The following is a 6,041-nucleotide window of genomic DNA, read 5'->3' as shown; positions in this document are numbered from 1 at the left end:
GGGGACGGGCTCCGCTCCTGGCGCCGCCCGCCCCGCCCCGCCGCGCCGCCGCGGGAGGCGGCACCGCGGCCGCGGGGAGCCGCCGCCGCGGCGGGGGGCGGGAGCCATCTTCCTCCGGTCCGCGAAATGGAGGCCGGGGTGTGGCGCGCCCCCGGGTGCCGCCGCTGTGTCTGCGCGGCGGCCTAGGCCGGGGACGTTGCTGCGGCGGTGCCAGCTCCCGCCGCGAGGTGGGCGACCGCGGGCATCTCTGTGGTGAACGTGCCCGTTGTGTAAATGAGCAGCCAGCCCCTTTCTGGGCACAACAGAAGTTTGTTAATCTCCTGTGTAAATAAGCTTCAGTCATCCCTCTGGGTCGCCCTCAGTAAGGTGTCTGTCCCCAGGTGTTTTTGGCAGGGCACAGGATGGTGGTTAGCAGGGCGCCCAGCGGAGCTGGGGCCTCGGTTTGGCCAGTGCCCGGTCGTCCAGCCAGGCCCGGAGGGGACCCTCCGGACCCTCCATCTGCGACCCTCAGGTAGCCACCTCTAATCCCCTAAAATTGTGTGAGGCACTGCAGAGCAAGAGGCAAAAATATGGTATGTGCTATTGCAAATTTTGGATGCCGAGTGATGAGAAAAAGTCAGAGACAGAAAGGTAGGAATTGAAATAAATTAGAAGAAAGGTTATGATAATGTGATTATGCTGTTACCCAAAAAGTGAGTGACCACACTGAGGGCAGCAGTGGATATCTGTAACTGTACCCTAGGATTCATGCTATGCATAGTGTTTTTACCAAGAAAATATAACTACTGGCTATGAGATAGTCTTGCAAGCAGCCTTGGCTGGGCTGACCCTTCCCAGTAACTCCTCTGCATCTGACTCGGCTTTATAGCTTGTAATGTAGACTCTTTATGCCTCCTTCAAATCTGTGTCACTCATAAGCATGCAGGAAAATCCTGATTTGTCTTCAAAAGTTTCTTTTTCTTATCTTCACCTAAGAAAAAATTAAACCTAAGTGGCATATCATCCTTTCAATCTCTCATTGTCTTTGGGGAATGCATCTTGCAAGGAATTGAAGACAAACTTGCCTAATTGTTGAAAATCCTTTTCTTCTTTCAAGTAGCTCTCTTAGTAGGGCAGAGGTGTGGAGGAGAGAGAGAGAGTAATGTCTACTCTCTAACCCCAGGTCAAAGGTTCATCCTGTAATTTCTACTTTATTGGGGTAAAAGTTTTCATCTTATTTAATGGAATCATAAAATACTTTAATTTGGAAAGGATCTATGGATGTCATGTAACCCAGTCTTCTACTCAAAGCAGGCCTAAGGTCAAAGACCAGGATGCCCAGGGCTTTGGTCAGCAGCGTGTGAAAATCTTCAAGGGTGGAAATTCTGCACCTTCTCTGGGCTGCCTGTTCCTGTGCTTAACTGCACACACAGAGGAGACTTCCTTATGCTTGAAATTGAAATTTCTCTTGATGAAACTTGTGATCGTTTCCTCTTGTCCTTTGTCCTGGCCCTTTGTACCGCTGAGGAGAATCTGTTTCTCTACAACCTCCCTGTAGGTAGCTGAAGATAGCAATTAGATACCCACACTTAGTCTTCTCTTCTGAGAACGAGCACAACAAATCCACATCCCTCAGCATCTTCTCATATATCATGTGCTCCAGACCCCCTCATTTCCTTCTCTTTGTTTGCAATATCCACCTGATGTTTCTTGGCTTTTATGGAGAATGTAGAGGACTGCTGGCATATGTATTATGTAGCGTGAAGGGGTGCTGCTGCAGTGAAATCAATAATGATGAATATCTCGATATCCTTAAGAAATGGTCATTAACAAGCTTTGTCAAGAGATTTCATTCTCAGCTTCAGACAGAATAAAACTCTATACCTGAATTTAAAATATGGTAGTATTAGAAATGTTAGCAACTTCACTGAGATTCTCTTTTTTTGCCAGGTATGAAGACTCCCCAGTTGTGTAAGAATACATTGCTATTCTGATGTGCCCAGGGGCTTAAAAGTGACATAAGGTAAGCATCAGAAATACTATAATACTGCATAATAATACTGCAATACTGCATAAAATAATACTGCAATACTGCATAAAATAATACTGCAGAAAGCAGTAATATTCTTATTTTGCTTATGGGTAAGTTGAGGTGTGGAAAAATTAATGGACTTGCTAAGTTCTAAATCAGCATTTCTCAAACTGAGGAAGGGTTTGCTGAGTTAGATTACATTTTGCAGGAGTGCAAAAAGTCCCAGGGAAACTTCCTTCAGTCTTTGTTTGTTAGAGTCTCTCCCTCCTTCATGCTTTCTCTCATGCACCCTCTTTCTCTTTTCTCACACTTTCTAGGCTCCCTGTAAAATTCTGTTCTATCTCATCATATTTGTAAAACTGAAGGACTATGGAGAAGGGCACGAGACACAAACTGTTATAGAAAAGGGAACCGAATACACGAGATTGAAAAGACATGCTTTTCGACACAGAACTAATATCTCCTCCACTTGATCTGTGCTAAACAAGAGGTTTTTGTGTATTACAATGTGTTGAGAAAATTACTTCTAACAATAATGTGTATGACTCCTGTGTTTATAATGAATTATTTGCTATGGAGCAAGAGCAAAATGGGTTATTAAAACAATCAAACTGAAAGGCAAACAGAAACAAAGGGTGCTGTACTAGAGAATACCAAAGCTCTTCCAGCACAATACGGAGAACATACTGAGTAGTGCTCCTTCATGTTCCCAGCAAAGCCTGATACTAAGATCAAAGAAGGATACTGCAGCCTGAAGGGTGCTAGCCTAGAGGGGAAAACTATAGGAGGGATTTAGTGAACTGTTTAAGGAACCTTCACTGGAGATGAGGAGAAACAAAAAAAGGAACAAGACAATCTCTGGGAGGGCCAAGAGAACCTTCCTACCTTGTAAGTTTGGAAGGTATCTGTGACCTAGATGTGTCCTCAGAATAAAAGTGCATGCAATGGTAGCCAATTTGTCCAGGGTACTGTGCCTTTAGCAGTAGGTTACCCTGACATGCCAAACTCTGACATCTAAAGTCATGGGCTACCGGAGACACCTGGGCTGGGAGAATTTCACCCTTAAGCCACATACTTAAGAGGCTGTCTCCTCTTCCCCTGAGGGTTGCTTTTAAAGAGGAAATGAAAGAAAATGGCACACAGCAGTGTTATTTCCTTTCTATGGTCTTCCTCCATTCTTCTGTTTCCCTTTTTACACTATTTCTTCTTCTACTTTTATTCTTTAATTAATACAAATTCATGCCTCTCCTCTGCTTCTCCACTTTGGTGGTTTAAACTATCTAGTCTGATTTTATGATCAGAAAGGCCTAGAGATGAGATGTGCTCACCAACTACTTACTCTGTTTTCTTGTTTATGTCTTCACCCTGAGCTATGGTCCACTCCTGTCATCCGCCCAGTAAGAATTAAAGGTTAGCCTCTGGCTTTAGCACAGGTGCATACTTCCTCCAACAATCTGCTTAACTTGGACTTTGAGTGGATGATCCTGCCCAAGGGATGTGTAAATTGTTATTTGGATCAGCCAGTTAAGCCTGTGTGAGCTCAGCGTTGCCTTAAGTAAATCATGTAGACATGCCCTATAAGCATGCACTGTGCTTTACTGCATGCTTGTTTGTATATATAACATTATACATGTTATTCTAATTAAATGAATGGTTACATGCAAAGACTTAACCAGAAGATTATTTGAGTAAAGTACTGTAATATTAAGAAAAGCCTAAATGCAGATTTTCTGTGCAGACTTATGGCAGCTCTTTATATATCCAGTAACTACATGATCACAGACTTCCACAGGTTTCTGACCTCCTCTGCAGGGTTCAGGGAATCTCACCAGGATTTAGTTACCATACTTCATCCAAATATTCTACTGAATACATCTTATTAATTATTATAATTTCTTGCATTTCACACCATGTGTGGCATTTTCTGTGATGTTTCTCATTTTAAAAAAATCACAAACCCTGCTATATTGTTTTCAGATCTTTGTGGTTATTTTTCCTTAGAAACAGGGAACTGAGACATCCATGGATTTAGGCCTACATTTTCATTAACTTTGGGTGGCTGATTTGCCATACCTAAACCTCATTTCAAAATATTTAACCATTTGTTTCTCAGCATGGGTTGTATAGCACTGGTTGATTCCTGTTGTCCATCAGAGGTGCATGATGGTGTCAGCCCTCCCACTCGCACTGTGTGCCATGTAACACCCACTAACTGAGCAGAGCAGGGGAGTAGAGTCACATTGTCATCGTTTAACTTTTAAGCAAATATGACTCAGAGTATCAGCTTGGGCAACTGGGAGTGCTGAGCTCACAGCTCTCTGATAACACTGGCCCTTTGTGGATGCCCACTCTCAATACTGAATGTACTAATCTGGGCTTTTTAGTTTAGATACCATTTGGTTTACATACATTCCTCTAACAGAAGACTTTTGCATTAACTTGTTGCTTACAAAAGTAAGTCAGTGCTTCTCAGCCCCCTTGCTACTTCCGTTAGCTATCCCTTATTGGAGATTTTGGTATAGGAACAGTTTATTGGAGTGTTGATTGGGAAGGATGGATTTTTCTGATAACCTAGGCAAGCCTCAGACCAAGTCACTTGGTTGCAGACTTTCCAGGTGCTACCATAGTCTTGGTTCTAGTTAACTTGAGCTGTGAACGCATATTGTTGAGATCTGGGTTTGGCTGGTTCTTAGCTTCTGAGAGTTTCCTCCTATTCAACACAATCCTATCCTCCCCCTTGGCCAGTTTCTCCAGGCAAAACTATCTCCACCCACAACTGTTGCTTTTCCTGGGCAATGTAGCTCCTGTTCTGAGCTTCCCTTCTAACTGCACAAACTGCTTACCTGTTTTTACTTTCTGCTACCTTCTTTCCTTGTCGCAATGCAAAAAGCAAACAAACATTCATTTCCAAATTTTTTATTATAGCCTTGCTGTGGAATCAGGACTGACTGATAAGCAAAAATTAAAAACCTGTTTGACTACATCATTGGGTTATTCTGCAGGTTGCCTGGAGCTGTGAGGCACTGTGGGTACTAGGGAAAATTTCCCAGCTCTGTACCTGGACATCCTAATACCCAACTGCCCTTGTAGCTTGACAGGATAACATTGACAACAAGGTTATAAATGAGGGGGGGAAAAAAAACCCAAAAAACCCAGTGATACGCTGTTCCAAATTCTACTTAACAACAGATTTTTTCTTAGATTTCTGCTCTAGCTAATCTTTTCAGACATGTCTCAAAAATGCAGCAAGCAGAAATGTGCAAGTGGGCCCTCTTCCAGCTCCCCTGTCCTAGGGGCTTGGCAGTACTGTGTTTAAATTTTCATTATGTTCTTCAGTTAGTAAGCAGCTTATTATCAAACAGTGTTTCATAACTTATATAATATTAGACACATTTACTTTATCTGCCACATTTCAATTTTTTTGCAGAAACCATGAATGGGCTAATAGTAGCATAGGTGATGGCTACGGTGTCAAAGTGCATTTTCTAAAATATTTTTTCTCCCTTTAACAAGGGGGGTTCCTGGTACCATATATGCATTAAAAAAAAAAAAAAAAAGTAATAAATCAGGGAAAAGCATTATCAGGAAGAGCTGATTTTCCCCAATCCCTGCTTCAGGATAGGTTCTACTCCACCAGGGAAACTGCAGTTTGGAGTTTCAGCCTTTTTCATGTAAGCACTTGTAAGTACAACAATTTCTGTAGGAAAAGCTTAAGATATATTTCATGTTTGTATTCTGTGTTATAATTATATATGTCCCCAGCAATGACAGGTAATCAAGAAGTGGAAAATGGGCATACAAGAGAAGAAAAAGGTAGAGAAAAGGAAATGGACTCCAGCAGAGTGATTCTTACAGTATATAACTGGGTTTGGGCCTCTGCTCATTGACTTATGGACCAGCTTTTGTTTTTATCAATTAACAAAAGTGGGTACCTTGAAGTAGATACCTTGAAAGTAATACAAATCATGTATCTCTTATAGTACGTTGTATCTCTTTGTATTTATCAGTTTGCACTCAGACCTTCCTATCT

Source organism: Apteryx mantelli, chromosome Z (genome assembly GCF_036417845.1).
Source record: "Apteryx mantelli isolate bAptMan1 chromosome Z, bAptMan1.hap1, whole genome shotgun sequence".
Classification (NCBI taxonomy): Eukaryota; Metazoa; Chordata; class Aves; order Apterygiformes; family Apterygidae; genus Apteryx; species Apteryx mantelli.
The sequence above is the reverse complement of the archived record's forward strand: the minus strand, read 5'-3'. Positions refer to the sequence as shown.